Source organism: Vanessa tameamea, chromosome 30 (assembly GCF_037043105.1).
Source record: "Vanessa tameamea isolate UH-Manoa-2023 chromosome 30, ilVanTame1 primary haplotype, whole genome shotgun sequence".
Taxonomy (NCBI): Eukaryota; Metazoa; Arthropoda; class Insecta; order Lepidoptera; family Nymphalidae; genus Vanessa; species Vanessa tameamea.
Window position 1 is genome coordinate 5,909,643 of NC_087338.1, and position 19,714 is coordinate 5,929,356.

Consider the following 19,714-nt stretch of genomic DNA (forward strand, 5'->3'; position numbering starts at 1 on the left):
CAATTGTAATTGCCTTTTGTGGATATTTGTCCAGTTGCCTTCCTCGAACGAGTTTTATTGATCGTCGTGGGATTCTGGTTTCCTAGACTAGTTGATATAAAATATATTTAAATCGAACATCGTGACTGGCTACGACTAGTTAAGGTAAAAGTGTAATTTAACATTAGATACAACAATTACGGGTATGACGGCCGTATCGACGCATTAATCGCTGACTGATCTCTCCGACTGACACACAAACCTAACACCGTTTTGTTTAAACACTGCCTCAACTATTTATAAAGAAATGATTATTCGATACAGATATCTGTATACCTTCCTGTAACTGGTTAATTTTAATTCAGAGTAAGCTGGGCATGTGTTACAAAAACGGACGCGGAGAGGGAAACTTTATTTGTAATTAATATTATACATTAAATGAAACAAAATTATTGTTTGACTAAAAAATATTACTAGCAAATTATTTTTAAGCCTTGTTTGGCCTGAGCTTCGTTAGTGGGTACGCAAGGAAGACATATAGAATGTACTAGTCACTCTTGTCTTCGGTCGCGTTTTAAGTGGTTGGCATAAGAATTGGCCTTTGTCCTTCCTTGGAGTTCAAGCTTGCTCACCAAATACCATCAAATTCGGTTCAGTGGTTACTTTCGCAAATACAAGACGCTGGCTACGTTGGCCGATGGAGTTCGTCCCGACGTTTTCCAATGTTACGTGTGTTTTAATAAAAAAACTGGTTTAACGGTTTATTTTTATTTTAGAATTTGCATTAATTAGGTATATATTTATATAAATATAATTTACATTACTATGTATAATTTAATTAAGAAGATAGTATATTTCAAACATCGGAGGATTCCGTATAATATTAAAATTAAACATGTATCTTTGTGATGTATATTATTTAAAACTCTTTTAACCGATAATTGCGGACTCAAACCGAGGCACCACTGAATTTTCATGTTCTTAATTAGTGTTTATAATTCATTTCGTGCTCGACGCTGAAGGAAAACATCTATTCACCAACTCGCATTGGAGCGACGTGGTGTAATAAGCTCCAAACCTTCTCCTTAAAGGGAGAGACCTTAGCCCAACACTGGCTGGGTTGTTGGCTGTTAATTTAAAAATGCTCTCTACAATAATGAGAAATGTAACTTATACAATTATGACATAGTTATGATTCAGTGGGGTCTTCCTCTCCTGGTCTCAGACCGGACCGGACGGCCATCGAGGCAAGACGAAGTCCCTACCATGGCGTATCCCCACAGGTAGCTTCGCCTACCTGGTCGCTTCGCTTGACCTGGAAGGATAAAGCTCGGCGCGCCTTCGCGGGTGATGTGATCTCAAGGCCGTCCCTACTACGTACGGGTAATAATTTACGGGTAGAAATTGAAAATTCCGAAAATAAATTCTTAGTGAGCGTCTACGTCCCGAAAGGGGGAATTATTTTCTATATTTAAATTGAAGTAAATCGGACCTGTAGGTCTGAGATGTCGCGGCGAGCGTTTCGCTTAGGTATCTCTGTATTACGCAGATTAAAAAAAAGTGAAAACAACAATTAACAAGGATTCTATTTTCATCTTTCGTTGTGGAAGTCTAAAAATAGTCTTTACATGATGTCATAGATTTTGTTGTGTAGCTCATGTATCGGTGCAATTTCGACTCGATACTTTGGGTCGTACGTTTTTGACACCGAGGTGGTTTAGGAAAGCTGCACGTCGCGCGTCGGTCGCGTGGACGAGGTGACTTTACAATATCGACATAACGATCTCGTTTCGATGAGATTTGATACATCATTGATTATATAATTTTATATAGTATTGATTTATTAGTGTATATATTTAATATATATTTATAATGTTAACTGTTTCGTTTATGTTTTTTATTCTCCTCTTCCCACATTAATTATATTTCACAATCGGTCCTCCGGCCACAGGTTGCCTGGAACCGAGAGCAAATTTGTACATTAAATAATATATTGTATAAATACTCCGTGAATTGGATTGCAATAAAGTGTAAATAAATACATCACAAATGAAATAATGTGGTAGCTCTTACCGGAATCACTTTTTATCTAAGAAATAAATCAATAGTAATTATAACGTTAAATAAACAATTTTTATATAAAAAAAAAAATTCTATGTTGATCGTAGAGACTCTAAGGCTTATGTCATAAAAACAGAAATATATTTGATACATTTATTCACTTAGATACGTTTTTTATTGTATTGTATATTTATTATTTATAAAAAATACATTATTACTATGGACATATTTTTAAATACTGTTATTTGTTATTAACAATGCGATACTTGATTAGAATCACCGGAGCTTGTCCGTTGCCTCCTTTGACTTGAGCCGTTATAAAGCAGAAAAAACGTAGGCAGGGCCGATGAACCTTTTATCTTATTTAAACAAAATACATTAATGTTCCGTTGGAAAGTATCTGGTTGACACTGTGACGTCATTTGAATATATAATATCCACATAAATATCAAAATCAAAATCAAAAATCTTTATTCAATATAGAAGTGTTTACACTTGCTTATTGATTGTCAAAAATCTACCACCGGTTCGGAATTTAGCACCTCGGACCTGAGAAGAACCGGCGAAAGAAACTCAGCGGGATATATATATATTTTTTTTTTTTTTCCATTTTGCATGTACAATAATAATTATATTTTAGTTATTTGAAACAGCCTGGAGGCGATCATTTCATTCCCAAGGTGTGCAGTCAACACATATTTTCTTTATTAGTATTCAAAAACTAGGCTTTTTTTATGAATTAGATGGCAAATGAGCATGAAGGGTAACTGATGGAAAATGACTACCACCGCCCATGGAACACCGGGGGGCCTGCAGGTGCGTTGCCGGCCTCTAAGAAATGTATACGTTTTTTCTTGAAGGTTCTCAAGTCGTATCGGTTTGGAAAAACTGCGCGCGGACGCTGGTTCCACAGATCGGCTGTCAGAGTTTATTTAAAAGACAATGTTGCGACATAATAGAAGAAAACGATAATGAACGGCTCTCCTACACAAGGCACTAAGTTATAAGTAATTAAAAGTGCGATTAGTAATCATTAAGAGAAAGTAGTTTTATTACTCGCGATCAAGTTCCGACGATACGATTATTTAAATCGCTAATTTAAGATATACATCAAACGTGGCTACCTCCGGTTACGATTGTTGGGTCTTACGAGAAAATAGTACGTACCGGTAAGAAACACAGAAGATCCTTGCCCATCTATAAGCATCGTTTGATAAACTATTATCTATCCATCTCTAAATAATGTATGCAATTACGTAAGTATGAAATAAAATGTAGTTTATTATTGTGTTAATTATATAATATATAAAATCCAGGCAAGCATCACTGAATTTTCATGTGCTTAATTTGTGTTTATAATTCATCTCGTGCTCGGCGGTGACGGAAAACAAAAGAAAGAAAAAAAAAATCATGAGGAAACCTGCATGTGTTTAATTTCAATGACATTCTGTCACATGTGAATCCACCAACCCGTATTGGAGCTCCTTGGTGGAATATGCTCCTAACCTTCTCCTCAAAGGGAGAGGAGGCCTTAGCCCAGTAGTGGGAAATTTACAGGCTGACATGTGGTGGTGTATTATTGGGATGTAGTTATGTTCAAATATTCAACTAATTTATCTTCAAGAAAGTCATTCAAAGAGTTTTATTTAAAATTATAAATGTGTCAAAATGTTGCAAACAGCTGCCTCGTACAACGACATTCGTTTCAGTCGGTAGAAATGGAAGCAGCTCGTAACAATGGACACGTACTCGTACTTTTACTCAATCGCGTATGAACTGTATAATTGTCTGTCTGTGTGAACTGTTATTACTCATAAAAGTAAAAAATAAAATAAAAGCCGTTATATCCCTCTGTTATACGGAGCTCATTCAACCACACTGCTTTATTGCATTATGGATATAAATTTAGCAGATTGCATTTTTTTTAATATGTAGACGGACGTGCAAGCGTGCTACTTGATGGTAAATGGTCACCACCACACATAAAACTTCAGGGGATACTTACGCAAGAACATTAAAAATAGGGTATATGATATTTCTGTTTTTATTAATTCAGTTAAAAATATATTAACTTCTAGCTTCATATAGGTAAGAGGATGTGTACTAATAATTGGCACAGTTTGCCACAGCCCGGCTAGCTCAGTCGGTAGAGCATGAGACTCTTAATCTCAGGGTCGTGGGTTCGAGCCCCACGTTGGGCGAAATCTTTTTTATTTATTTTTAAAGCCTTTTTATTTATATTTACATATATTATTGCTTTATATACATTTTTATTTATTTAAAGACCGACACATTATATCTTATTATTTCTTTTATATTATATTTTTGTTTTTGTTCTCTTCAGTTTATACTTTATTTATTGTACTAACACTAGGATAAGATAATTGTTACTAACAAAAATGGACATGTAGTTTGAAATATAATAATGATTTATTATTATTATTATCTATAAGTTTTTTTCCTCATTTTCATATACCTACATTCAGACATACATTCAGACGTACATTCAGACGTACATTCAGCATATTTAAATATAACTCGCACTTTAAACCCAATTTTTTAATCACAAATTGACGAATAAAAGGCGCTGAATTTCTTGCGCCGGTTCTTCTCAGGTCGGGGTATTTTCTTTTCCGAGCCGGCGGTAGAGTTTGTTTGACACTCAATAGTTTGTACATGATAATGCTCGCGGTCGGGCGCAGGTACGAGTAGCACCACAGTACCCCGTGCACTAGCGAGTAAGGTAGCACATACCAATTGCATGGTGAGCATTCAATATTTATTTATTGACGCAATACATTATTGCGCAACACGAACATATATATGTACCGAGTGCAAAAGACGAACTGGATGCTTTAAATATATGTGTTAAAATCTGTTCAACAGCAGTCCACACACCATGCAAATGTAACAGGCTGCTGGGCTATGGCCTCCTCTTCTTGGAGCAGAAAGTTGGGAGCTTATTCCATCGCGCTGATACAATGCGGGTTTGTGGTTACACATGAATTTCAATTGAATTTGACACATGCTCATTTCTTCGCGATGGATTATAAACACAAAATAAGCATATGCAAATTCAGTGATACTTGCCCAGGTTTGAATCGGCAATCCTCGGTTAAAATGGACGGGCTCTAACCGCAATCCTCTTATCCGTGAAGAGACGAGTTTCTCAAAATTCATTATATTAAAGAGCCTGCACACCGCGTTAACTCGAAAGAGCCAAGTACTCGCAACTCGAGATATAAGTACGAGGCAAGCGTCGAGATAAAAAGGAACAAAAACGGTCGAGCACGTGACGGCGACACGTGGCGAGCGTCGCGCACGACGCACGGAGAGTAAGGCGCTGCGCCACTGTTGCGTTAGGGCCCTTACTCTTGAGTAGGTATATAGCTTATTCTGTGACACTGCTAGGAGGCGGGTTTGTGGATATACATTTTTTTCTATAATAGGTGGTCAGGCATGTGTGCCACCCAGTGCTGAGTGGTCACCACTGGCCATAGACAATAGTGTTGTAAGAAATATTGACCATTTCCTACTCCGCTTATCCGCAAACGTCTAACCGAACTAAGTAGTTAGGTCTCTCGTGCCCGTAGTTACCCAGGCTCACTCACAATTCAAACCGGGAACACAATAAAAGTACTGCAGTTTTAACTTGACCTATTAAAAAATTATAAGCTCATGTCGAAAAGAAAATTAAAAATAATGCATTTTACTCAATACAAGATTATATTAAAGATTAAAAAGCGTGGACTTTGTATTTGTTGACTTCTAGGTAGGATATATAAAAATATAATTGTACTTTACTGACATACTCTGAAACTAAAATGGTGGAAAGAGTAACTATTGAGTTTCTTGTCGGTTCTTGTAGTACTTTTGAATCATCATGTTAGTGGTAATTTATTGTAAAGCCACCACAGTACCACCGGTACAGAAACTATATTCTAAATAATTTCACTCTAATATTAACTTAGGTCCTTTTAGCACCAGGCCACAGAATTATAAACGAAAATGAAACACACGAAATTTCAGCATTCCTTGAGATTGTATCCGCAATACTCAGTTAGGATTCGTGGGTATAACCACTGGACTATATCGGTGCCACGTGTAAACAACAACGATTCAATAGTAGAGTCGGTACAGGGGTTCCATCTATTGAAGTCTGTTAAGAAATCCGAAACGATTAGAACGCCAATATTTAACCAAATCGCTAAAACAAGTCAAAATAAAACCGCGTGGGAACTCCGTTGCAATATTAACGAGCAAATCTATCCTTTATTACAAAGTTATAAGAAACATTTAAAAAATGCGTGAATATTTTTCATTAAAAACTGTACCCTATTCCTTATAATTAAAGTCCATTATTGCGAATAAGACTTTACACAGCATATGGTCAACGTATACTTCTCTTTTTCTGACCACATGTTGCGGATGCTGGATTAGAATTCTTAAAAAGATAATCATGATATATTTAATATTTTATACTAATTATAATTATACTGTTGCTATATTTAAGAAATGATTCATTTTGTTTACGGATAGTAGCCAGTACAGGTACAGGGAACTGACATTTTTAGTTCCTTATGTTGGTAGTGCCTGTACATATCCCACTGAGGGGCTAAGGCCTCCTCTCACAGGTGGATACACATGTGCCAGGATTTTATTGAAATTAGACACATCCAAGTTACCTCACGATGTTTTCCTACACCGAGCACGAAATGAATTACAAACACAAATCAAGCACATGTAAGTTCAGTGGTTCTTGTCTAAGTTTGGACACGCAATCATTGGTTAAGATGCAGGCGTTCAAACCACTGGGCCATCTCGGCTTATACGACGTAAGAGTTGGTTAATATTTCCTACCGTGCTAATGTCTATGGGCGCTGGTAATTCAGAAGCTTTTAGCTTTTATTAATTACCTCGCGTAACGAATTGGAGTGGCTCACGGAGTACCAGTGTCTCTCCACTGACGACGGGTTGAGTGGGACATAATGCAGTCTTTAAAATATAGACAGTAAATTGCAGTTCATCAAATAATTAAAATATAATTAGGTTGAAGAAAGTGAGATTAGAAAACTACCTCTTAGACTAATTTCCGCAACAAACCCAAAGGTCACCGTCCAATCAACCTCGTCGGCGCCGTTAGATGTTCAGCATTTAATTACATTTAAAGACCTGACGTAAGCCGCTAACAAATCTAAGATATAATTTCTAGAAACTCTAGTTTGATATGATAATATCCGACTTTCTCAGTTATTTTGAATTTAGATTGAAGGCTTTTACACTTTGTGAATCGTCATTTTACAGAATTGTATTAAACGAATAGCTGCGGCTTAAAAACTCCAGACTGGTATAAAGAATTTCTTGTGTAAGAAACTTAAAAGGTTTTCTTTGAGATTAAACTCAAAACCTAGTAATCTATAGCTCCGTAAGCTCGCCACTAGACCGATGGAAGTAGTTTAATATATCCACGGGGCAAACACACATTGCGTCTAAGAGAATAGTCTCCCAACGCGAAATTGTTTTTAACACGTCTATCGATCCATTCATAACGAATAACGAACTTTGAAACTGGCTAGGGGTAAATTTTCCCATTTGGCTGGCATCCCATGGGGGTGGGGGAAGCTTAGGGAAATGACTTCATCCGTCTCGGCGACTGTCGCGACAAAATGGCGCTGAATTTTTGGACCAGCGGTTAAATTCGGTTTTGTCCTTTACATATATTCACAGAAGTAAAAGATAGCTTTGTTTTGAGGAAATTTTATGCCCGGCACTTAAAATTGGTATATCCTATTGTTTTCAGTTAAATTTATCTCATTTGGTACCATTATAGATTTTGGAAATATATACTAACGCACAAATATACATTACAAAGGATTGAGCAACATTCCACCCATGGTACCAGCAGCTCATAAATGACTAAGATATTTTCAGGATAATCAATTGCCCGAATAACATCGCGTCGTCCTGAAGTCTATGAGCAATCGCTGACTCAAACATAAAAATAAATACGCTCATAGACTAGTGGGAGAAACAAAAACGAGTAATGTATTCAATAATAATATATGTCTATTGCATAACGCCAGTCTATACTAGGATTTTATATCTATGTTAATAATTTCGTTCAGGTCTCCAATGGGCGCGATCGCAACCTATCCACAATTATGGATCGTTAAAAAATAATTATTTTTTAAATTCGTATGATCGAGATATTTCGATATTAAATCCGTAATATTTAATGACATGGCAGTTCAATGGGCGGCCATGTTTGACGATTACGGGTGCGTTCGGAAAGTGTTCCATATAATAATTTTGTGCAAGAGTAAGGTAAACTCGATGGAAATTTATCTACAGTAAATTATAGATCAACGTTTATGAAAAAGTTGTATGTTATATGAAAAGTAAAGTATAAATCGTATTTGTTTAGTTTTATTTATTCTACCCGAGCGTAACCGGGTATTTTTTAAATTATTTTCTAAAATTATATTCTAATTCATCTAGTCAATTAATAAAATCAAAATGAACTCAACCAGCAAAAATTGTCTAAATGTACAAGACTCCAAATAAACACGTATCTATGTCCAGTACCAACTATATTATGATGGGACCACTTCGGATCTATACTGAATCTAACGATGAATGATTCATTTAAATCGGTTTATACGCGAAATGTAAATATTAGTGTATGCGTTAGTGATATAAATAAAACTATATACATAATACATATATAAAAGCGAAATACCACTCACTGGTTAATCACGAAATCTCAGAAACGAACATCTACAAACTTGAAATTTGGCAGGTAGGTTCCTTATAGCCGGTGTAGACATCCGCTGATAATTTACAAAACTAAGGGGGTAAGACGGGGATTGGAAGTCTGTATTGGAAGTGTGTAAGTCCTATGTTTTTGAAGTAAGATACTTGACATTTAAAATGATGTTCTGTATATGGTGTGGACCTATACTAATAATGTAACTTTAAAAATCAACAACTTTTTGGGGTTAAAACAAGGGATGCTAGTATATTATATGCAGACTATTTGTAAATAGTCTGCATATATCATATATTTAAAGTGAATTAATATTCAATTGAATAATCTAATTCCAAATTATCATTTGTCTTGAAATAATAATTGGGTTCGTGTTATCTGATCGCGTGACAAATATAAGCGATCAAGGCCGATCTCAGCGACGCTCAAGTCTCACATCGTTACTTTAACTGAGAATGGTTTCCGAGCCTTAGCTATCGATCAAGTTCAAGCAGTGAGTTTCCATCCATGGGAAATTGAGGACTACACGAGGCTTAAAGGACAAGGCCTCTTAGTTGAGTAGCTCTTTTTTCTAAATTGTTTTTTTGGACAATAAAACAATCCGTATACCTTTAAATACTGAAATCACGCAATAATATAAATATTGTATATATGATAAACCTCCTCGTTTCCGAGATAAAGAGTGCTATTCCAGACTATATAATCTATCTCAGTGCCAAATATCATTCATATACGTTCAATAATTAACATCTATGCATCGGAACTTTCGCATTATAAATACAATACTATATATAACCTTTTTTTTGGGCTCGAGGAGGAAATGCATTTACGCATCCCGCCCGGTCGGGGGACCGAGACGATGTCACTTACAATGGCGACCCTACAAGCGCTAGTTGCCACTACGCAATCCACCTCGAAGACGCAACAGGATGGAAGGGCACGCATTCCTCCTCTGCCTCCGTCCCGTACAGTGACAGATCCCCCGAGTCCGCCACTGGAAGCTGGGAAAATTTATAACCTAACCTAATCAATAAAAATATTTTTATTTTCAGAAGAAAGAAGAAGAGTAAATCACTCTATTCTATGCACGGAATATGTATTGGCTGAATGTCGTTTAGAACTCTGGCTGCTGAATGTTGACTTGGACATATGAGTTGAAATGAGAATACTTTGATTTTGAAAAGAAACGTACAAGAGATAGAAGCGAGGTTTTTCCAAATACATGAAACACTTAAGACAACTTTCTTGAAATAGTGTTAGAGGTAGATGATTTCAAGCTATAGTATTTAGCGATATTATTAATAGTATTCCTATGTATATGAACTTATAGCGCTATGTACGAACTACGAACTATCGTACAAAGCATAATGTACTTAAAGCATATAGCAATAAAGTTGTCTATTCATTATAATTTTCGTCGCTATCCCTTGACCTACAACCATCGTTGGCGCAATGCGTAATACAATGATCAATTCTGTCGGGACTCGCCTTGCCAAAATATATATAGTAACAGTAAACAGTAATGAGGGCGTGTACGTTGTGAGGGAAATATACTGTTTGGTAATGATTGGCTTGGACATCGCGTAGGTATAGGATTGCTAAGATTTAACTGTCACGTATCATTCTGGATAAATGAAAGTCGTAAGTATAAAATATAACACACAAAAATGATTGTATCTAGATTAAACTCCCATTCAAATGTGTGTTGTCATCAGTTATCCTAAAGTTTAGATGCTGCCTTAAAACATCGAAGGCAATCTTAATATACACTACAAGGACGGACAAATCGTCTGAAAGGATTTGCCTATTTGACGAAAAGTTTCCAAGAAAATGAACGGAACCTTTAGAATAGAAGAAAGAATTACAACAGTTTCAATAAATAAGTACCTTATTGTTCTACATCAGAGATCTTCCAATTGTGACCCGTGTGTCAACATTGACGCGAGAGTTCCATAAATGTTAATTCACAAGTTAACTGGTCTGTACGAGTAAATGTAGCAAACAGAACAACAAATTTAGCCTACAAATTGGAAAATTCTTTCGCAAGATCGTAAAGAATATTTATACATCTATAAGTTAGGCATTGTACTCGTTGCGATGTTGTCGTATAAATAATTGCGCTAGTTGTGATCTGTATAACAATACAAGTAGGTGGCAGCAAAGCGAAAAGGTCAAATATATACCCTGAAGCAATGTTCCGTACTTCTGTCCCAATCAAATCTGCTCGCTAACCGGTAAAGACTCACTCACGGCGAATGATACGCTATTCTGGTACGAGTGTTCTTTAAAGTTTTAATTATTATAGTCAATGTCACATGGCACTTTCTGACATTTAACAATTGGTTTCTGGGTGAGTTCCGAGTTTGCTTACAGAATAGCTCTACTGAACTTTTGGTCATATTTCGATATCATTTAAATGCAATCCTCCGTTACAGACATACCTCTTTGCCGGTTAAAAGGACAACATGGAGCAGAGTACTCTTGACTAGCGACTAGGTTAGGTTTATTTTTGTAAGCGCCCCATCTGGGACGGATGGACAGACGGACAGATGGGACGGCGAGACCGCGTAGGGCTCGTCATACGTTACATACATCGAGAAAGAGTTCTGGTGGAATACAAAGAAATACGGATAACTGTGGGAAAACATATAAATTATGTATTATACATAAATATAAATGTATTTATGTTGGTAAATTTGTATGACTGTCAAGACAGACGAGCAAACGGGCCACATGTACTTGCTGGCAGGGCTTTGTGCTAGCCCGTCTGGGTAGGTACCATCCACTCATCAGATATTCTACCGCCACACAACAGTACTCAGTATTGTTGTGTTCCGGTTTGAAGGGTGAGTGAGCCAGGCACAAGAGACATAACATCTTGTTCTCAAGGTTGGTGGCGCATTGGCGATGTAAGGAATGATTAATATATCTTACAGCACCATTGTTTATGGGCAGCGGTGACCACTTACCATCAGGTGGCCCGTATGCTCGGCCACCAACCTACCATCAAAAATAAAAAACAAAACAAAACATCACGGTACGTGGTCACCGTTGACCAAGAGCGTCAGCAATGCCAGGGGCACAGCCTAACCACTACTTGCCTTATACAATGTTTTAAAGTCTTTAAAAAAACAATCTATGTATTCTATATTGTATTATGTCTGGGATTAACAATATATGTTATTATAACAAATGCTGAATATTAAATACGAGAACGTTACTGCTAGTTGTAGTTGTAGTTGTAATTGTAGACGGGTATGGTGTTCGCAGTCCCGTAATAATAATCTAGAATTTGGGCAATACTCTCTGACCTATAAATTTGGCGCAATGCGAAATACGATGAGAGCCGTATAGTGTTGCCAAAAAAATACTATTGTTTTTCTTGTACTAGAAAAGTTTTGTTTTATCTTACAAAGTGGCAGTGCTTATGTAGGCAGACTGAAAAATACGCCGCCTGGTGGTAATTAGTCACCAAGGGCGCTATAAGAAATATTAATCATCCCTTACATCGCCAATGAGCCCCCAACCTTGGGAACTAAGATGTTATTTTCCTTGTGTGCGTAGTTACACTGGGTCTCTCATTTTAAACACGGAAAACCACCAAGACATCAAGTATGGAAGTAGTACAGTCGATTATTGCCCTTATTCATTTCATATTTTTGAATCTTAGATGAATCTTTATCTAATAATATATTTGTTTAAAGGTTACGCAAGGAGCAACCGTGATGTGTGATGTAGCGTTGCATTTGTTTACAACGTGATCTATTTTAAACTCAGCCGAGAGTTTTAAGTAAGCAAGAAGAAATTTGGAGATTCCAAGACTTTTATCGCTTAAGTTTTGTAAATCTTATGTTGCAGGATTTAATTAGATAAACCTGCCGTCTCGGAAAGAAGACTCGGCAGAGTGTAAAAACATTAATAAGTTAGGCATATTATTGAACACAATCATAGATGATGATAAAAAATGGAGCTCATACTTGTTGGCTTTGAGCAGGATTTATTAATATATATATTTATACAGATATTTAAGAATATTTTTATTTTCGACACGCTATTGACTATTGACTGCTGAGAGTATTTTCGTACAATTAGTCTCTTATAAATTCTATGGATTTTTTAAACTAATACCGCTGAAATCCGGAATAAACCAGACAATGTACTTGCAATGGTCGTTTGTATGATATCTATCTATAAATAGATCTCCTATATTTTAAAATACTTAAACTTACATTTAATTAAAATACTTATTTACTTTATTATTTAAAAACTGCTAAAACCACAAACAAAAAACTTATATTTAAAGACGTAGTTTTTGAGAAGATTTTAATAGAGAAGCAGGTAAACGTCTGCCGACGGGTTTGCTCGTATACTATATACGCGACATACCAACCTTTAACGCGAATCAAGGTGACGCGTATCATAACCCGGGGTATAGGGGAGTGACACTGCAGGGTGTGTCGGTATGAGTCACGTGACCTTTGAAGTCTCGATCTTTAAAGCTGGTCGGGTAGGGGGAGCTATAATATATTCATTCGCTTGAGCTTTCCCTTCTCATTCGGGGTCGTTTTATTGTATAGATTAAATATTGAAACCTTATAGATAAAATAAGAGTGGACAATCCGTAGTGTCCCGCCCTTGGGTGTTACTTGACATTACTTGTTACATTACGTTAATATTACTTGACGTCTTCACCGGTTATACTTTGAGGGTGTATATCTAGGCTCATCCACAGCTCATATCATCCCTCAGTCTTTATTATCGCAACTACTTTTCATATTTGCATACGGCATATTTATTAGCTAGCTGTGACCCTACATGCCCTGCCCTACTGTAGCAGCTCGTCACGTCTATCTGTGAGACGACGAGTTTCATTTGTTATGTTCCGCAGATTAGACGTGACTCAGCTACCAAGCCATCCAAAGACAAACATTTCCATCGATAAAAGTATTCTATTACTTATATACTAACCATGGGTACGATTACGAGACAGCTAACTGAATTCTAGAACTTTCTTAACCTGACAAGCTAAACGTTAATCAATATTTAAATTTTGGTCGGGAGATATCTGTTTCTATTTTATAGCACGTCGGGTAGGATGGAGCGTCAGCCGAATTTCGCCACCCTATGACCTACAAACGTCCACCGCAACACTTTCATTACTAATATTCAGTCCATTTCTACAGAGAAATACTGATACACATACAGAACAGAAACACAAAACATTTCTCGATTTGCAAGAATATTTTTATTACGTACAGATATACTTTTAATTGCGTTGTCCGATTTCAGTTGTTTTGCAAGGGGGGGGGGACGTCCCTATATAAGAATTTGGTTAATATCTGATAATGGGAATTTTATCATTGAGAAAATCATCAAATTCTTAAATTAGTAGTGGAATTGTGCGCGACATAGCATATAGTTTTACATTAATAAATTTCTATTAAACGCAATTAAAAACTCTAATTAAGAAGACGTATTACTCGTTATAGAATTAATTAGATGATAAAAATGTGTGGAGTGAGAATTCGTTGATTTTCATGCGGGATGAGGGATAACTAAATAATTGTATTTAATAATTAATACTTGTAAATGGTTGTCGGCAAAAACTTAAAAAGCATTACTTACTGTCTTGCCGGTTCTTCTCGGTTGAATCTACATCTCTAACCGGTAGCTGACTAAAAATAAATGACGGTTTATAAGTTTTTTATTTGACCCTTTCGATACTAATACTTCTCTGTAAAAATTGAGATACTTCAGCGGTAGTATCAAATAATTGTGAAGATCTTATTTTGGGATCTGTGCCAATTTTTTGTTAGTAGATACGTTGTAATATTAGGCAGTTGTATTGGTGTGTACTTTATGTTTATTTGTCGGCAATAACGCGGGTCAGAATATTAATAATGCAATAAGAGACGCTCTCAGGAATCAAATTGAATTATCCAAACACACCGTGTTCTTAACAGCACTTGCTATTACCGGTTCGGAAGTTAATTTCAACGAAAATTTACATGAAGTTCAGTATTTACTCACTTTACAAATGTAAGTACATAATCATCTATTCATACACAATAAAATTGATATCCACTGATACGTACGAACTCAACGCTATACGTGCAATGCTCGTATCACATTGGAACAATAATTTGAACCGTAAACACGAAGTTCCCGATTCGGGCGAGTCAATACATCCTTCCTGGGGCAATCGTTTGCAAATATAAAATACAATGCTGTTGTTTCAGCTAATACTTATGAATGCGAAAGTCAGTTAGTATTGTATTTTATCTACTCGACTGGTGATGAAATTTTGCATACACGTTTACGGAACAAAAGGGTTCCCTCTGTTCCCTCCCATTTCTGAACAGACAAGTCATATTACTCAACACACGATTAGAACGTGGCGTTCGTTTTCCTAGTTTTTCAAGTAAGACGTGTAGATATAATTTATTATTAGTAAAAGATATAATTTAAAAATACTAAACAAGCTTTAATAGTTTATGTGCTGTCTGAGGCACGGGCGGTAAAAATAGACAATTATCATATTCTGGACTGCTACTGAGAATTTTTCGACTGAAAAAGTTAATAACAATTTAATACTTAACCCGGAGTTTGGAAGCAGGACCAGCTCAACAGAACCGTACGAACTTTAGTAATGTTTTTTTCGTAGTCCAGATTAAATTTACAGTTTTATTTAACATTGAAGCCATTACAACTACACCATCTTGTAACCATATATTTGATTCGACCACATTGCGGGGACATTAGCGTATCGAGTGTCTCGATCTACCAATATGTCTTATTTCATACGTGTTAAGGTTGAATATTTACTAGCAATAGTGTCTGCGGCGTATTGTAATCGAATAAGAGCGACCTTGATTGAATTTCTGTTTTTTTTTGCAGTAAAATTATGCAAACGTCTCAATCATTTCGTTATATTTAACGAAAAGGTTCTATAAAATTAATTGCGCACTCGTTTAGTTTATAGTTTGGTTCGCATAATAAATCTCTAAGAACAACTGAAAACCATACTATTTTTAGTGTGATGTGCGGAATTCCAACCAAACGAGTGGACGACGAGAGGTTTACTAGAAGCTATTGAAGATTTCTGCAATCCAGCTCCTAGCTTCATAGCCACATCACACCGGTGGTACATTCGCCGTTTTCATCTCGCCACCATCGACCAACACCGCCGCCATCTCGAATATTAATAAAAAAGTCGAACCACTGATTTTGTCGCCGGTTCTTGGTTGAATCTATGTATATCAATTATAAACATAACGATACAAAAGTGCTCCTCAAATCTACTCGTGTAAAGTATATTTATACACAGGAGTGAGGACCGAGTCGGGTGTGAGCGCCATGTATCGAATGTCAGATCCCAATTTTACAATTAAATGAGGAATGATGCGCAGCGCGTCCGCAGAGTTTCACTCACAGCTTTCTATTCGCCACCTATACTTTACAAATGCCACTGAAGGTCAGACGACGCCGAGGAAATATTAACCAGGTGAACGATCTGGAAGAGCACACTCGAACTCACCGCAGAATACGATCGTGGAATGTGAGAAGGTGATATGCGACATTGGTGATAATAATTATAACGTATAAAAGATACAAGGATCAAAATAGCGTAACACCCTAAATCGGTTTCCAACATTTCGAGTAAGATTCAACGTAACATCTTACAGCGTAACATTGTAGGTGAACGTGTGGATGTAGGATCTCGTCTGGTGTACTTTAGTTCCACGGTATGATATCAAATGGCATAACCCGTTGGGGTAACGCGAGGGTTAAGGGTTCATTGCTTTGTTTTGATTTGATATCAACTTATCAAAACGACATTTTTCTAGCGGAACGACCAGTTCTATAGTATATCGAACAAATCTTAATCTTGGTCTAAAGTTTCATTAACAAATTGGTTCAAAGTAATACAAATATAGATTAATTATTGATGAGTAATAATACGTTTTATTTTATCATACTCTTAAGATCTTTATTAGAAATTGCGTCGTAGATAGAATTCGTAAAAGCATCAAAAGTGAGATGTCATATAACAATGAAGGCTCTATACGCTTTTAACATTGGTCCATTAGTTCAATTAAATACCATTAACTGGAGGTAAACTTGCTAAGTATTAAAATAACATGCAGCACGCAACAAATGTTAGATGATTTATTATGTCGCTCTATGATAATACTTGTGCATCAGGATATCCCATGTAATGTAGTAAATGTCCCATGTGTACCTACCTATTATGTATTAAGAGAGTTTGGAGCCTCTACTGCGCTGTCCCAATGCAATTCACTGGTTCTTTTTTATACCGTAGAAATGAAAGTGTTCCAAATCAAATTTTCAAGTTTGAAGTTAGCGGTATAAGTTTCGCATATGTTTGAAACAATGGCATTCATTACACCGGCTCGCTCGTACGTGAACGCAATTATAAATTCGTGCCATACATGACACCGGTAGCGAAACGTGAAGGCAATGAGCAATGATAGATGTATCAAAGGAAGTGTGGACTGCCCGTGATCATTTATAAGCTCATATTTTTCTGCGGCCCCGTCGGCATGTTTTAAACTTTTTTCTTATTACATAATCCATAATATAATCGTTACATAACATTATTATATTTGAAAAACATGGCGTGTCATGTATTACATACCTTAAGGTGTACCTTTTTTTTGTGACACAGAGAATATCTTCGAAAGATACCTGCGTTCTCAATACGGATTGGAGGAGCCGCGGGATCGTTTTAACAAACAAATCTCCTGTCTTTCTTTGCTGAGCTGGTGTCGTCAGAGTCAGCATCTCATTTCGACATCTCTTCAGAGATACAAGATTTAGAAAAAAGACTAGAAAACTAGGCTAGCTTATGTTGACTTTTCAAATGATGAAACAAACAATTTTTGGACACTATCTCTGTGTTTTGCTGATGAGTTATTGCTCACACCTCTGAGAGCATTAGTATTACCGGAGCATAAGCATTGCATAATTCTTATAAGCTATGAATTGGGACACTCTGAGTTCTTTACAATTATGAATATCTGAGCGCCGGTTCGCAACGTTCGCACCAGAATGCAAACAATGCAAGGCATTGTTGATAGCTAGAAGGTTATTCGGTGAACGGATGATACCTTTATATTTATGTATTATATACATACATATATATGCTAGTGTCTAGCCGTATACTAGCCGTGTACCCGATGGATATCCCGATCGGAAGATGGTAGAGACCCACAGATATTTATTTATATTGTTTTTGGGTTTTTCGGTCGAGTTTTTCAATTTACATATTTGGAATTTCAAAAATGATGAACTTAGAGTGTAGTGGTTTGCCTCGCCGATACGTACACAATATTATGTTTATAATACAACGCTGTTACACTTAACTACTGACATCCACGCCAAAGTTCCGATATCAACTTGACCGACATTCAAAACAGCATTTTGCTGAATCCATAACAAACATCATAGATTATTCAAGATCTCGATCAAAGATATCGCAGAGATTCAATGTCAAAGTTATTTCATGGTTTTACTGCTCTTGTGGTTGAAATATGCTTGAGGCATTTGCACATAGTAAATAGGCTTCCATTGCCGGTACATTACTATTCTCAGCTGTCCGAGTCAAGAGGCGAGCTCAAAGAGGAAGTGAGATCGACTGATATACTGATGGAAAGTAGCATTGCTAACATTGGAAAACATATTCAATGGGTAGTAGTAGCACACGACAAATACATATATATTCCTCTACTGTAAAACCATTTAGGTGACTTCCTATAGCCATTATCGTCAAATATAGCTTTAAATGTTTATCGGACTTTTACAAAGAAATAAAGGAAGCCGTCCCTTGATATTTGCATTAGTTGATACTAGCACGAAGCGATGAATGTATTCATATAGACGAGTATTGTTACTATGAAATTACATGGTTAGGTGGGTCAGAAAGTAAGAGGTTGTCCTAAATTGCATAATCTGCAAAAGGAATTATTATCATTAAAAAAAAAACTATCAAAGATCTCTTTCATGTGGATATCCGGTGGGCAGAAGACCAAGCGAAACCTTTCATTGTATTTCCGATCACCAAACGATGAAGTAACACTGTAATTATTAAAATGACTTTTATTTATCGGTCACTTATAATTCTAAAAATCAATCGTAAGTACCCGAACTTGTTGAAATATAAATTTGCCTCGTGGTCTATATTTATCCCAAAAAAGGTTCCGTGGCTGAATCATGAAAATAAATCGAAGATTGCGAGTTCAAACCTATGCGAACACCACCAACCAGAATTGGAGCAGCCTGGTGGAATAGCTCTTAACCTTCTCAAGAGGGCTTTTGCCCCGCAGTGGGACATTTACATTTGGCTGTGTAATTCAAATACGTTGCTTATAAATGTTGTATAGATGGTGCTTAGTAAAATATGACTGTCTCATTCTTTCGAATTTCAAATCAAAGATCACAGAAAGAGATAGATATAAGTGTATAATTAAACAACGTTTGTCAATAAGCCGAGTGCTTATATGCTTATGTGCTTATAATCAGTTGTTTATTAAACCCGAAATACAATCGCAGACGAGTCTTATCATTATTTGTATAATTCTTGTTTGCTGAACGAGATATTGGAGTGTGATGTAGACCGTATGCTGATAGTCTTCTACGAGCATTGTTAAATTTTAGTTTTACTAAATCTGGTAAGTACAATGTTAATCTGCCATCAAAATCAAAATATATAATATATTCGAGTGTACCTTTACAAGCACTTTTGAATCGTCATTTTACAAACTACAATATATTTTGTGAAGCTACTACCGGTGCGGAATGTTAATTCAACGAGAAGAACCGGCAAAGAACTCAGTAGTTACTCTTTTCCAACATTTAAAATACAAAGTTATGTTAGTTAAATTAATA

The 19,714-nt window shown here is 36.3% G+C and overlaps 1 protein-coding gene and 1 non-coding gene across 3 annotated transcripts in view; one reads left to right on the forward strand and one right to left on the reverse strand.

Moving 5' to 3' along the window:
* Positions 1-19,714, reverse strand: part of LOC113391553 (GTPase-activating protein CdGAPr) — a 63,759-nt gene that overhangs the window by 39,975 nt on the left and 4,070 nt on the right. The gene's annotated exons all lie outside the window — the stretch shown is intronic.
* Positions 4,169-4,241, forward strand: Trnak-cuu (transfer RNA lysine (anticodon CUU)). Its single transcript has one exon. It is a non-coding gene; the product is annotated as a tRNA-Lys (tRNA).